Here is a 15,233-nt window from a genome sequence, read left to right on the forward strand (position 1 = left end):
ACATCATTATCATTTGACGGAGGGGAGACTTTCTAAAATCTTTTCTAATGTTGATCGTCATTCTGATAGATGTAAAACTGAGATAGCTACACTGACACATATGTTTTGATCTTGTTTTATATTGGAACAGTTCTGGAAGTTGTTTTTTTCAATAATTTCTAAAGCACTTAAAATTAATCTACAACCTAATAAATTAACTGTGCTTTTTGGAATAATTCCTCAAAATATTCATGGTATTTCTGTATCTGACCAACATGTTATTGCATTTGTTACACTGATAGCTAGGAGGGCCATTTTGTTGAAGTGGAAGGATACATCAGCTCCCACTTTGTCACAATGGTTCTCTCAAGTGATGCTATGTCTTAGTTTGGAGAAAATTAGAAGTTGAACATTTGAACCTTTATTTGATTTTGAGAAAAGATGGGGCTCATTTGCTCGTTATTATCATTTGAGCTAATTGATATAATTTTTCCATTACCTAATTGTAAATTTTTTAGTATATTTTCTTTTCTTGCTGGCGGTTTGATGTTTATTTTTAGAAGCTTTTTGTATGACGCATGGCTCCGGGGTTGTACACCTAATGGGTTCTTTTTTCCCCTCACTTTTCTGCTTCGTAGGTTGTTTTTGTTATCACAAAATTTTTTTTCAATCTTTAAGATAATGACTTTCTGAGACATTGTATATGGTGTTACTTCAATGTACTCATGTTTTTTTTGTATAATATAACAATAAAAAGATTTGAAAAGAAAGAAATTCTTATCATATTCTTAATGTTCAAATAGGTATAAACCTGTCAAAACGTTAATTAGTAATATCTTTTGAGTTTTTGAATTATTTAAGCACATTTTCAAGGAGTTTGCCACAAGAAAGCAACATCAAGGACCACGCTCCACCCCCCAACCCCACCCCTCACCATCTGGATCATGCTTTCTTCTTGCTACAACCATCAGGCAGGCAGTGGAGGAGCTTTAGTTCCCACACTACCAGGTTCAGGAACAGTTATTACCCCACAACCATCAGGCTCCTGAACCAGTGTAGATAACTTCACTCACCTCAACACTGAACTGACTCTACAGCCGACAGACTCAGTTTAAAAATGACTTTACATTTCAGGTTCTCAGATTCTCTGAGATTCTCTTATTATTTGCACGTTGGTTGTTTGTCACTGTCTGTGTATAGTTTTTCACTGATTCTATCGTACTTCTCTGTCCTACTGTGAATGCCAATAAGAAAATGATTCCTAGGGCAGAGCATGGTAATGTATACGTACTTAGATAATAAATTTACTTTGAACTTTGACTCAGTAAAAGTAGCCTGACATCTAAAGAACTCCAAAATAACTAATTTTCAGACAACTCATAAGACAATAACCTTCCCAAGTGTCTAAAGCATTGAGTATTATAGCTCAGGGGGTTGGACTAAAAGCAATGATCAGTCTCTGCTCTGTTAATTATTGCTCTCTGATGCCCAAGTATTTGCTACTTGGGCTTCAGAGAGGAACATTAGCCAGAATTCCAGTATCTGATTACTGACCGGTGATTTTTAAGATATAACAAAATGCAATTTATGACATAGTGGTTTGATAGAATAATGATTAAGTTACTGTTCCTGCAGCCTGTGAGGGACAGAAATCTGAATCAACTGTGCCACGTCCCCACCTCTTTCGCCTCCCTCCCTGTCTTTTCTGAAACGTCTAAAACCCAGCACTTGAAGTAACCATTCCTGTCCCTGAGCCATCCAAGTCTCTGTAATGGCCACCACATCATAGCTCTAAGTACTGATCCACGCTCTAAGCTCATCCTTTTTGTTCTCAATACTCCTTGCGTTAAAATAGGCACATCTCAAACCATCCTTCTGAGCGCGTCCCTTTTCTATCACCTGCCTATCCTCCCTCACACACTGTCTCCAAGCTTTCTCTATTTGTGAGCCAACCACCTCTTCCCCAGTCTCTTCAGTTCGGTTCCCACACCCCAAATTGAAAATATACTTGGACTAAGATGTTAACTGTCCAGTACTATCACCAGTGGGATCATCATTTGATCTGCCACCTGTCTTCAGGAGTTTCGGCCCGCTTATGATCAAGACTCCCTCGAGGTGGTGGGCCAGCAGTGCTAAAGCACCACCTCCCACTGGTGAGCTTAAAAACTTCGCATTTGCCTCTATCAGAGTTGTTGGTCACTTCCATCCAACAGACAGTCTATTCAGGTGTCTATGCAACTACTGAAGGGTTTGCAGAAAATGGATACACTGTCCGACTATCTGCCCCTCTGGACAAACTTGGTCCACACCCATGCTGATCCTGTCTTTGCTGCCTCAGCTAGAGCCCTGCTGCTTGACTTAATCTCTCTTCTAGTGAAGCCAAGGTCACGCAGCCACTTCTGGAAAGTGAACGCAATAAAGCCACAGCAACCTACTTCCAATGGATAGCATGAGGCCTTCCACCCTCTGTCTCTGTACTCTGATCATAATTCTGCATACTTGGTTAACTTGCGCTCACGGGCTTCATCGATGTTGTCTTCCCAGGGGACTGTGAGTTCACCAATAACCACTTCTCTACTGGTGTTAGACCATATGATTATATCTGGATGCAATGTGGTGAAAGCTATTTGCTTTGGGAAACTGCCTTTCCCATCCAGATCGGCCTTGACACACCAATCATTGGCTGAAGAAAGTATGCTTGATTGTGGGCTTGTGCTGTACACCCCTGATTTGGAGCCTTCTTTCACAAATGATATGCAATGTTCTGTGCAGCATGGGGCATGAGATAATTTGTGCTGCAGTACTCTCAGCTCAACTGCTTCTGTTACAACTTTGAGAACATTGTTATATCTCCAAGTTGACATGCTGCTGTAAAGATTGACTCTGCATGCACTCAAAATATGTTGAAGTGTTCCTTTCTTGCCACAAGCAGCACACCTGTCTGTCTTCTCTTCATTCCAGGTGCTGAGGTTGGCAGATGTTGGGAGCAGGTCATACGCCGCTCTGCACAGAAAAGAAATGTGGAGCGGTTCCATCTGCCACAGAACATTCCAAGATAGATGTCGTTGTTCAACATTTTCCCACCAGGTCCAAGCCCCTTGTTTGGCCAGGCCAGCTGTTTTAGCTAACCTCTTCTCCTCTTCTACCTCTCGTATTTCTTGCGTTACAAGCTCACGGTGCTCCTTATCTGTAGAAGATGACCACCACTTGTGAGTTGTCCATCCAAGTCCCTGGCAGCCTAGCTGGGTAGCCCCAACCGTCTCCTTGTGCTTCAATCTAGACTCTGCCTCATCAACTGCTACATGGGCTGACCACTTACTGCCTGATCTCACATCTGGCTGGGTATTCTTGATGACAGGGTCTTTTGAGTCTCGACGCATCAAGAATGATCTTACCCTGGCTACCTTGACCTCTTCAACAATTCTAGTTTAAACTCTCCCCAGTAGCCTTAGCAAACCTCCCCGCCAGGATATTTGTCCCCCTAGGATTCAAGTGGAACCCGTCCTTTTTGTACAGGTCACACCTGCCCCAAAAGAGGTCCCAGTGATCCAGAAATCTAAATCCCTGCCCCCTGCTCCAATTCCTCAGCCATGCATTTATCCTCCACCTCATTCTATTCCTATACTCACTGTCACATGGTACAGGCAGTAATCTTGAGATTACTACCTTTGCACTCCACAGATGCTGCCTGACCCATTGACTTCCCAGTAGCTTGTTCTTTGTTCCGTCAATAGAGATTTTTGGTTTAAAAGTCTCACCTGAAAATTCTGTGTGAGGAGTGACAGAGCCATTCTGTGGAATATCTAAGAAACTCCTTGCCCAAGGATTCGATCAGTTTCCCCTTCAACAACAGGAAAGCAAGAAGACCACATGACAACCTCATAGATATTCTGGTCCCAATTCTTAATGCAAGGTAGAAAATGCCTGATAAGTCTGTGGGAGTAAGAGGGCCATTCAGTGTATAATCTAAGAAATCCTTTACCTGAGGGTCCATCCATTTCTGCTTTATCAACAGGAAAGCAATAAAACCACATGACATCCCCACAAATATTCAGGCCCCAGTTCTTAATACAAGGTAGAATACTACCTTTTCGAGCCTGGAATTTGAGGACCTATTACCAGCTAGTCCAGGAGTCAGTCGAAAGTTGGGAAGCTGAAGCCTGGAGACTGGAGGCCCAGAAGCCTGACTGGGAGTTGGAGGACTGTCTGTCCCATGTGCATGTTGGAGGGAGGAAAGGGGCTTATTTTGCTGTTGTTGTCTTGCTGTTTGTTGTGTTCTGTGTTGTTCTGCCATGCATTGTGAGCTTGCTATGCTGGCACTGGAATGCGTGGCAACAGCTTCAGGCTGCCCCCAGCACATCCTTAGGAGTGTTGGTTGCTAACACAAACAACACATTTTACTGTATGTTTCGATGTACATGTAACAAATAAATCTGAATAATTGAAACATACATCTGAGTAGCAGTAATATGTCTACCATCTCAGAGCCTATTCTGTCAATGGCAATAGGCAAACAATCATGGCTGATCCTCTATGTCAGGGGTTCCCAACCTGGGGTCCATGGACCTCTCAGTTAATGGAAGGGTCCATGGCATAAAAAAAGCTGGGAACCCCTGCTCCATCTCAATATCATTTTCCTGCTCTCTGCCCATGCTGCTGATGCCTCTTGTGTCTTTCAAAGATTCTTTAACCACTCTATACCTAAATGAATAAATCTGTCAATATAAGTAAACCGCACACAAGCATAATTACTGTTGTAGGGTTGTCCAAATTGTGGCTTTTCTAATCTCATGCAACAATATCAAGTTGACTGATAGGATATTTGTGGTTTAGCTGCACCACCTTGTGCTAGTCTTCAGTGATTACAGGTACTGGAAGACAACACTCAGCATTAAATACAAACTGGAATCAGAACCAGGTTTATTTTCACTGACATAGGTCATGAAATTTTGCTGTATTGATTCAGCAGTACAGTGAAAGAAGGAATTACTTATGTTACAATAAGAAATATGAAAAATAAGTAAGTAGTGCAAAAAGAGAGCTACATACTGAAATAGTGTTCATGGACCATTCAAAAATCTGATGGCAGAGGGGAAGAAGCTGTTCCTAAAGTATTGAGTGTGTGTCTTAAGGCTCCTGAACCTCCTCCCTGATGGTAGCGATGAGAAGAGGGCATGTTGCAGGTGGTGGGATCCTTAATGATGGATGCCACCTTGCTGAAGCACCACCATTTGAAGATGGCCTCAATTGTGGGGAGCAGGGGTTCCCACTTTTTTATGCCATGGACCCTTACCATTAACCAAGGGATCTGTGGATCCCAGGTTGGGAACCCCTGGTCTGGAGGCTCTTTCATCTATTATCCTTTCCCTTTAAAGACATTGTGTGAGAAAGTACTTAAATCACCTTCTAAAATTTATTTGTTTACATTCTTCAGGACTGAGTCTAAATTGCATGCAGCTTTGTAACTACAAGGGGCATTACAATGAAATCCAATCATGTGATTACCCAATTTCATTCTCCTTTACACTTGTGTACTGGAAATCTCATTAAACAATCTTGAATCATAAACCTTTCAATATATGCTGCCCAATCAGAGTTATTAAATAACAAGCTGGAACAATCTGTAGTAATTTTGTCTTCTTAGGGACACAGAATACTATATAGCTGGATATGCTTTCAAATCATGGAGGGAGGGGAAGGAGCACAAACTGGCTGGCGATAGATCAGACAAGGTGAGGAGGTGGGTGGGTGGGTGGGTGGGGGAGGAGAGATTATTTTTTTAAAAAAGGCAGGATCTCCAGGTGGCCATTTCACTTCAACTTCCCATTCCCATTCTGACATGTCTGTCCCAGGCCTCCTCTACTGTCATGATGACTCTAATCTAAGGTTGGAGGAACAACACTTCATATTCTGCCTTGTAGTCTCCAACCTAATGGCATGACCATCAACTTCTCCAGCTTCTGGTAACTTCTCCCCTTCCCTCCTTCTCTTTCTCCATTCTGATTCCCTCTCACCCCTCTCTTCCCATCACCTGCCCACTACCTCCCTCTAGTTTCCTCCTTTTTCTAATTCTTCTATGGACCACTCTCCTCTCCTAACAGATTTCCTCTATTCAGTCCTTTACCTGTTCCACCTATCCCCTCCCAGCTTATTTCAACCCCCTTTCCTCACCCACACACCTTCCTCCTCATCTGGTCTCATCTATCACCTGCCAGCTTGTACTCCTCCCTCTTTCCACCTTTTTATTCTGGCTTCTGTCCCCTTCCTTTCCAAATCTGATGAAGGGTCTTGGCCCAAAATATCAACTGTTTATTCCCCTCCATAGATGCTTCCTGATCTGATGAGCTATTCCAACATTTTCTGACAGATGGAATAAAATGTGTGAATCTGTATCATCAGCAAATTTGGCTCTGGTACACCATCCCTTCATCCTTGTCATTAATATAGATTGTAAATAATTGAACCCTGGCACTAATTGCTGTGGCACCCCACCAGTTCCAACAACCAATCCAAAAATAACTCATCTGTCCCATTTTCTGTAAGTTAGCCAATCCCCTATCCATGCATTATAATGTGGGACATTTTAAATGGAATAGGACTATGAAATACAGCAGAACAGAAAGATCTGAGTGTCTAAGTGTATGAAACACAAATGTCTGGTGTGTAAATGTAGCAATGCAATTAATAAGGTCAATGAAAAATTGGCCTTCAATGCCAGGAGCAGGAATTATAAAAAAGTAGTGAAGTTCTGATGTAATTTGCATGACACTGTTGAATCACACCTCCAATTCTGTAGTTTATGTCTAAATGCCTTTTCTGGATTTCTACTCAGCTTTCAACACTATTCTCCCAAAGACCTTGGTGAACAAATTCCTACTCCTCAGTTTGTCCCACTACCATCAGGGAGGAGGCTATGTAAATCCAGGTCAGGACCACCAGACTTAAATACAGTTACTTTTTCCCAGCAGTGAGGCTGATCAACACCTCCACTCACTAAACCACCCCTCCACTCCTCTACCACTGCTACTTTATCATTTCCTGTCAGTCACTTTATGTACAGCCTAACACCACCTTAAGGACATACAATCAATGCATATAAACTAACTTAATGTTGTTATACCTGGGGGTAGTAATGGGGACAAGCTCCCACTACCTATTAAATGCTCCCGTTGGTGTGCAGCTCAAGTAGCCTCTGACAACCAAGTCCAGCTCCTGGACTTCATGTGTGGCTTAGCTACTAAGCCCGGCAGAACTGTTTCTACTGACAGGAATGGGGGAAAAGTTTGGTTACTGGCACCTTAAAACCAGTCGCTTTGGGCAGATGGAGCTCCTCAGCTGTGGCTGGCAGCTCATCCAGGAGGAAAACTCTGATCTCAAACCTCTGCTGCTTTGTGGCTATACCTACTCATGAGGAAGGCTTCAGGAGTAAACCCTGAGGGAAAAATCCAGAGCTGGTCCCTAAGGCAGTTCAATGCTGACTGGCAACTCCTGCGATGCTGCTGGTACCAAACTGTATTGGCCTCTGCCATTTCTTTAGGTTCATCAGATGCCTGGAGAGGGGGAGCTTGCTACCTGGAAAACAGCATGCTCTCCATATCATACTGCCCAGGCTTTGCATATCTAGACGGCTAGGACACAATGTCCATGGTCAAATCTGACTGATGGAGGCCCTCACTCACTCATGTATTTATAATTATTGTTTTTTTATTATTACTGTGTTTTTTTACCTCTTCTGTTTTTTTGTGCTGCATTGGATCCAGAGTAACAATTATTTCTTTCTTCTTTACACATGTGTACAGGAAATCACATTACACAGTCTTTGAATGTTTGAATTTAGTTTTAATCAGCATATTTAAGGCAAAGATATACTTACAATGGAAGAGGTGCAAAATGATTTCACTATGCTGATGCCAGGTATAAAATGGCTGACCTATGAAAGAACATAGTGCAGGTTGGCTCCATAATTATTGGGGCTTATAGATTGAGAAATAAGACCATAAGACATAGGAGTAGAATTAAGCCACTCAGCTCATCGAGTCTTACTTGCCATTTGATCACGGCAGATCCATTTCCTTTTCAACCCCAAACTCCTGCCTTCAACCCATAACCCTTCACTCCCTGACTTATCAAGAATCTATCAACCACCATCTTAAATACACCCAATTACTTGGCCTCCACAGCCACCAGTGGCAATGAATTCCACAGGTTCACCAACCTCTGGCTAAAGAAATTCCCTCTCATTTCCATTCTAAATGGACATCCCTCTATGCTGAGGTTTTGCCCTCTAGTTCTATGTCCCCCACTATAGGAAATATCCTCTCTATCTAGGCCTTTCAACATTCGTCAGGCTTCAATGAGATAGATCCCCCTTCGTTCTTGCAGGTTGCAGTCAGTACAGGCCCAGAGCTATCAAACCCTCCCCATATGATAACCCTTTCACTTTCAGAATGAATTTCATGAATCCTCTTTGAAATCTCTCACATGTCACCATATCCTTTCTTAGATTAGGGGCCCGAACTCCAAGTGAGGCCTCACCAGTGTCTTATAAAGCCTCAGCACTACGGCCTCATTTATATTCTAGTCCTCTCAAAATGAATGTTAACATTACATTTGCCTTCCTTACCACTGACTCAATCTGCAAGTTAACCTTTAGCGAATCCTTCGATGATTCACAAATCCCTTTGAACCTCAGAGTCTTGAATTTTCTCCCCATTTCAGTTCTGGTCAAGATAGCGCCAGCATGCAACACTCCCTTGGTCCACATCTTCCAGATAGCTCATGAAAATATCCTTTTTACTTCTTTTACAAATGTTTTTCACCTCAGATGTGTTTCTGGGACCGTTTAAAAAGAGTTGGAGTCTGCAATATACTGTTTGGATATCATTTGAGTGATATAGCACTTTGCTGTCTCCAAGTATTTTCTGGGAAGCAAGCACATACTCAGACGGGCGTTAATGCGAAGAAATTTCAAGATGGGTGCAAGCTGATGCTTGACTCCATTTTGCCATTAATCGCTGATTAAAGCATCGGGGCAAATTGAAACATCGAGGCAAATGTGGAGAGTTTCAGCGCTGACTGCCTACCTTGTGATCGGTGCCAGAGAAGGATTCTGTGAGCAACCTATCACTGTGGCAGGCGGGTAGGCTTCTCTGCTTCATGTGGTGTCGCTCTCTTTCGATGAATGTTGGTGATATCAGAGCATAGTATCATGGTTCCACACCAGGAATATTGTGTTTACAGTCTGTGGATTATTTCAGACTTACTGTTTTATATTCTGTTTTTTCATTGCCCGTTTCTTTTCTGTTTTGTTGTGGAGGTGAGGATGCTTGGGGGTTGATGTTCTGTTGTGCAGGAGAGTGTTTCTTTTTCAGGGGTGGGGTTGATGTTCCTGTTCCATTTTGTGTGGAGGAGAGGGTTTCTGGGGAAAGGAGTTGATAATCGGGATGCCATTCTTTTTTGTATGGGGGGAGGGTTTGATGTTCCTCTCTAAATGACTTTCATATTCTTTCTTGTATTCATGGCTATTTGGAGAATACAAATTTCAAGTTGCACTGTATATGGATAAATGTTCTGATAATAAATTAACCTTTGATTTAGAAAATAGTCTATGTTTTTGTTCCTCCTACCAAAGTGCATGACCATACACTTCCCAACACTGTAATCCATCTGCCACTTCTTTGCCCATTCTCCTAAACTGTCTAAGTCCTCCTGCTTCCTCAATGCTACCTGCCCTTCACCTATCTTTGTATAGTGCACATGCCTGTGCACAAAGCCATTAATTCCATCATCCAAATCATTGACATACAATGCAAAAAGAAGTGGTCTCAACACTGACGCCTGTGGAACACCACTAGTCACCGGCAGCCAATCAGAAAAGGCTCCTTTTATTCCCCTTCCTTGCCTCCTGCCAATTAGCCAATATTCTAGTATCTTTAATATTAATATTCAATATTCTAGTATCATGCTAGTCTGGTTCCTGTAATACCAGGGGCTCTCATTTTGCCAAGCAGCCTCATGTGTGGTATCTTGTCAAAGGCCTTCTAAATTTCCAAATACACAAATCCACTGATTTTCTTTTGTCTGCCTGTTATTTCCCCAAAGAATTCCAACAGTTTATTCAGGCAAGATTTTCCCTTTAGGAAATCATGCTGTCTCTAGCCTATTTTACCATGTGCCTCCAAGTACCCTGAAACCTCATCCCTAACAATCGACTCCAACATCTTCCCAACTACTGATGTCAGGCCTATAATTTTATAGAAACATAGAAAACCTACAGCATGATACAGGCCCTTCAGCCCACAATGCTGTGCCGAACATGTCCTAACCTGAGAAATTACCTAGGGTTACCCATAGCCCCCTATTTTTCTAAGCTCCATGTACCTATCCACGAGTCTCTTAAAAGACCCTATTGTATCCGCCTCCACCATCGCCAGCAGCCCATTCCACGCACTCACCACTCTCTGTGTAAAAAACTTACCCCTGACATCTCCTCTGTATCTAGTTCTAAGAACCTTAAAACTGTGCCCTCTCATGCTAGCCATTTCAGCCCTGGGAAAAAGCCTCTGACTATCCACACAATCAGTGCCTCTCATCATCTTATACACGTCTATCAGGTCACCTCTCATCCTCCGTCACTCCAAGGAGAAAAGGCCAAGTTGGGAACCAGAACGGAGCACAGTTTACTTTTATTTTTTGACTCTCTCCCTTCTTAAAGAGTGGAGAGCCAGTCCTCCAGAACCATTTCAGAATCTAATGATTCTTGAAGGATTACTAATGCCTCCACAGTCTCAACTACCTCTTTCAGAACCCTGAGGTATAGTTCAACTGGTCCAGGTCACGTACCCATCTTCAGACCTCTCAGCTTCCTCCGTAGTTCAGGGGTTCCCAACCTGGGGTGCATGGACCCCCTTGGTTAATGGTACAGGTCCATAGCATTAAAAAAACGTTAGGAACCCCTACCTTACTAATAATAACTACACTCAATTTTTGTCCTCTAACGCTTGAACTTCTGGCATACTGTAGTGTCTTTCACAGTGAAGCCTGACACAAAAGGCAGCATCCACCATTAAGGACCTCCAGCATCCAGGGCATGCCCTTTTCTCACTGTTACCATCAGGTAGGAGGTACAGAAGCCTGAAGGCACACACTCAGCGATTCAGTAAAAGCTTCTTCCCTTCTGCCATCTAATTACTAAATGGATATTGAACCCTTGGACAATACCTCACTTTTTAAATATATTTCTGGGTTTTTTTGCACAAATTTTAATCTATTCAATATATGTATACTGGAATTGACTTATTTATTATTATATTTTTTCTTTCTTCGGCTGGCCTCTCTGCTGCTTTCTCTGGGGATTCCACCTTAGTACTTGCCTGGTGATGTTGGTAGTTGGTTTGTGCAGCGGGTATCTTACCCATCCCATCTTCATTTCCTTAATTCTTCTTCCGCTGCTAGCTGGTGTGTTCTCTGCCATAGATCGGTGTTGCCGATGACTTCCAGCTGGCAGATCCGCAGGATTTTTCTCAGACAGCTATCAATAAAGGTCTGCACTTTCCCAATGATTGTTGTCCTGCAAGACACTGCCCCGTACAGAAGTGATTTCACGTCGGAGTTAACTCCATAGATGGTTAATCTTCAACCGAATGAAGGGAAAGAAGGTTGTAAAGCAGTGACAAAACTAAAATTGAATCAGCTATGACCTTAATGAATGACAAAACAGATCTGAGGGTCAGGTGTTAAAATGGACTCACAACTTACCCCATTATGACCTTTAGTAAACAGGAAGAAATTGTGAGTGACATAAGGAAACACTTTTTCAAAAAAAATGTCATTTGAACTTAGAATGTTCTACAGAAGTTAGGTCCATGGTAGTCTTCAAGAGTCAAGTACATAATGAAGGAAATAAATTGCACAGCTATGGAAAACAGGCCAAGGGGAAAACAGGTGGAACCAGTAAGCTTTACACACAAAATGCTGGAAAGACTAAGCAGGACAGGCAGCATCGATAGAAAAGAGTAAACAGTCAACATTAAGTTGCTTTGGCAAAGAGCAGGCACAGACTCAAAGAACCAAATGACCTCCATCTGTATTGTGACCATTTTATGATTCAGAGGGAAGGAGGAATGGGCAATATATGCTGGCTTTGCCACCTATCAAATGCAAATAAATTAATTCATCATTTGTAAACCTCTTCAGAAAATCCCAAGGATATACAAAGTACTATTTTAATTGAAGTTTGTGAAGTGGAATCACAGGAGACGCATCGTATTCGTGGCCAAAGAGTCCTTCTGATAACCCTATGGCCACTACAGTGATGCCACTCTGGCCTGCAAAGAAAGCATTCATGACTTACAATGAACTGAGAGCAACTATGTTCAAAGTGGAAATTATCTAAGAAAGGATCTGCTGGCATTGGAGAAGGTCCACAGTAGGTTCACAAGAACGATCCCAGGAATGAAATGGGTTAACCCATGAGAAGAATTTGATGGCTCTGGGCCTGTACTCACTGGAATTCAGAAGAATGAGGGTCAGGATCTTATTGAAACCTATTGGATACAGTAGATGTGGAGAGGATGTTTCCTATAGTGAATAAGTCTAGGGCCAAACAGCACAGCCTCAGAATAGAGAAACGCCCATTTAGAACAGAGATATGGAGAATTTCTTTAACCAGAGGGAGGTGAATCTGTCAAATTCATTGTCATAGTGGAGGCCAAATCATTGGGTATATGTAAAACAATGGTTGATAGGTTTCTGTTGGTAAGGGAGTCAAATGTCACACAGGGAAAAGGCAGAAGAATGGAGTTGAGAGGGATAATAGCACAGGTAGGAGTGGGGGAGTAGTTTCAATGGGCCAAATGGTCTAATTCTGCTTCCATGTCTTATGGTTTTATTCTGAGGCTGTGCTCTCTGGCCCCAGACTCATCCACTGCAGGAAACATCCTCTCCACATCCACTCTATCCAGCCAACCCAGAGAAGGGGAGAGGGGTGGCATTTACAAAGGTAAAAACCCCTCCAACCAAGACCACAAGGTCAGAATTATGCCATATGCCCATCGAGTCTGCTCTGCATTCAATCATGGCTGATACTTTTCTCCCCCTCCTTCGCCCCCACACCCCACCCTTCCACCTGTAACCTTTGATGCCGTGTTCAATCAAGACAATTTGTGATAATAAATTCCACAAATTCCCCACCCACCCTCGGATTAAAGGAATTTCTCCGCATCTTTGTTTTAAATGGATGCCCCTCTATCCTGAGGCTGTACCCTCTTGTCCTAGATTCCTCAATCATGGGAAATATCCTTTCCACATCTACTCTGTCTAAGCCTTTCAGCATTCAAAAGGTTTCAATGAGATCCCCCCTCATCCTTCTAGTGAGTACAGGCCCAGAGCTATCAAGTGCTACTTGTATGATAACCCTTTCATTCCCAGAATCATCCTTGTGAATTTCCTCTAAATAGTCTCCAATGCCAGCACATTTTTTTTTTTTTTTTTTAAGATGAGGAGCCTAAAACTGTTCATGATACTCCAGGTGAGGCCTCAGCAGTGCCTTATAAAGCCTCAGCATCGCATCCTTGCTCTTGTATTCTAGACCTCTTGAAATGAATGCAAACATTGCATTTGCCACCCTCACCACCAACTCAACCTGCAAATTAACCTTTAGGATGTTCTGCACAAGGACACCCAAGTCCCTTTGCATCTCAATTTGTTTGGATTTTCTCCCCATTTAGAAAATAGTCTTTATTTCTTCTACCAAAGTGCATGACCATGCATTTTCCAACATTGCAATTCATCTACCACTCTCTTGCCTGTTCTCCTAATCTGTCTAAGCCCTACTGCATCCTATCTGTTTCCACAACACTACCTGCCCCTCCACCTATCTTTGTATCATCTGCAAACTTGGCAATAAAGCCATCTATTACATCATCTAAATCATTGATATACAGCATAAAAAGAAGTGGTCCTAACACCAACCCCTGCATAACACCACTAGTCACTGGCAACTAGAAAAGGATTCTTTTATTCCAGTTCGCTGCCTCCTACCAATCAGCCAATGCTCTAACCATGTTAGTAACTTTCCTGTGATACCATGGGCTCTTAACTTGGTAAGCAGCCTCATGTGTGGCACCATGACAAAGGCCTTCTTAAAGTCCAAATATACAACATCCACTGCATCCTCTTTATCTATTCTACTTGTAATCTCCTCAAAGAACTCCAACAGGTTCGTCAGGTAGGATTTTCCCTGAAGTAAACCATGCTGACTTTGTCTTATCTTGTCCTGTGTCACCTAGTACTCCATTACCTTGTCCTTACCAATTGACTTTAACATATTCTCAACCACTGAGGTCAGGCTAACAGGTCTATAACTTCTTTTCTGCTGCCTTCCTCCTTTCTTAAGGAGTGGAGTAACATTTGCAATTTGCCTGTCCTCTGGCACCGTGACAGAGTCCTATGATTTTCGAAAGATCATCACTATCTCTAACACTGCCTCTTTCAGAGCCCTAGGGCGCAGTTCCTCTTGTCCAGGTACCTTCAGGTCTTTCAGCTTTTTGAACACCTTCCCTCTTGTAATAGTATCTGCACCCACTTCTCTTCCCTTACACTCTTCAACATCTGGCACACTGCTCGTGTCTTCCACAGTGAAAACAGATGCAAAATACATTTAGTTCATCAGGGGTCCCTGTTATTATTTAACTAACTACAGCGGCCGTTCAGCACCTCAAATTCCTTTTACGACGGCGAACACGCTTCTTTACAAACGAAACCTAAACGGCTCGGTGTCGGGGGCTCCATTTAATTTGAGATGGGTAGACAGGGCACCTGTCTGTCTGTCTGTATCTTGTTTTACGGCGGTTGGCATCCAGTTTAATGGTGCATTACCGCCACCCTTTGCTCCAGAATGTGCACTAGACATACATTCTAAATCCCTTCACCCAATCTCCCGTGCGCGCGCGCACACACACACACACACACACACACATATATATATATATACAAACCTGCACTTCACCCTCCCATCTTTGACCATCCTAGTATCCTATTCCTGTTTATTCGTCATATTCTATAAAAAAAAACCCTGTACCCCTTAAAAACGCAAAAAATACCCGGACGCGCTCCCTCACCCAAACAGGGCACCGCCTTTTACCTCAGAATTCGGCTCGTAAACAGTCCCGCGGCTATCGACCTCCCGGACCCAGGCCAATGGCGAAGGCGCCAGGCGAGGGCCCCGCCTTTCTGCCCATATTTGGTGTGCAGCC

The 15,233-nt window shown here is 42.8% G+C and overlaps 1 long non-coding RNA gene across 2 annotated transcripts; it reads right to left on the reverse strand.

Moving 5' to 3' along the window:
- Window positions 1-1,679: 1,679 nt before the first annotated feature.
- LOC140188194 (uncharacterized) lies at window positions 1,680-15,185 on the reverse strand. Of its 2 annotated transcripts, none has more exons than XR_011883236.1 (5): window positions 15,122-15,185; window positions 11,352-11,611; window positions 7,853-7,909; window positions 3,738-3,820; window positions 1,680-3,166 (listed from the first exon to the last, which is right to left on the reverse strand). It is a non-coding gene; the product is annotated as an uncharacterized lncRNA (long non-coding RNA). The 2 variants fall into 2 exon arrangements; XR_011883232.1 differs by lacking the exon at window positions 15,122-15,185 and adding an exon at window positions 14,976-15,112.
- Window positions 15,186-15,233: the final 48 nt, after the last annotated feature.

This window comes from Mobula birostris, chromosome 2 (assembly GCF_030028105.1).
Source record: "Mobula birostris isolate sMobBir1 chromosome 2, sMobBir1.hap1, whole genome shotgun sequence".
NCBI lineage: Eukaryota > Metazoa > Chordata > Chondrichthyes > Myliobatiformes > Myliobatidae > Mobula > Mobula birostris.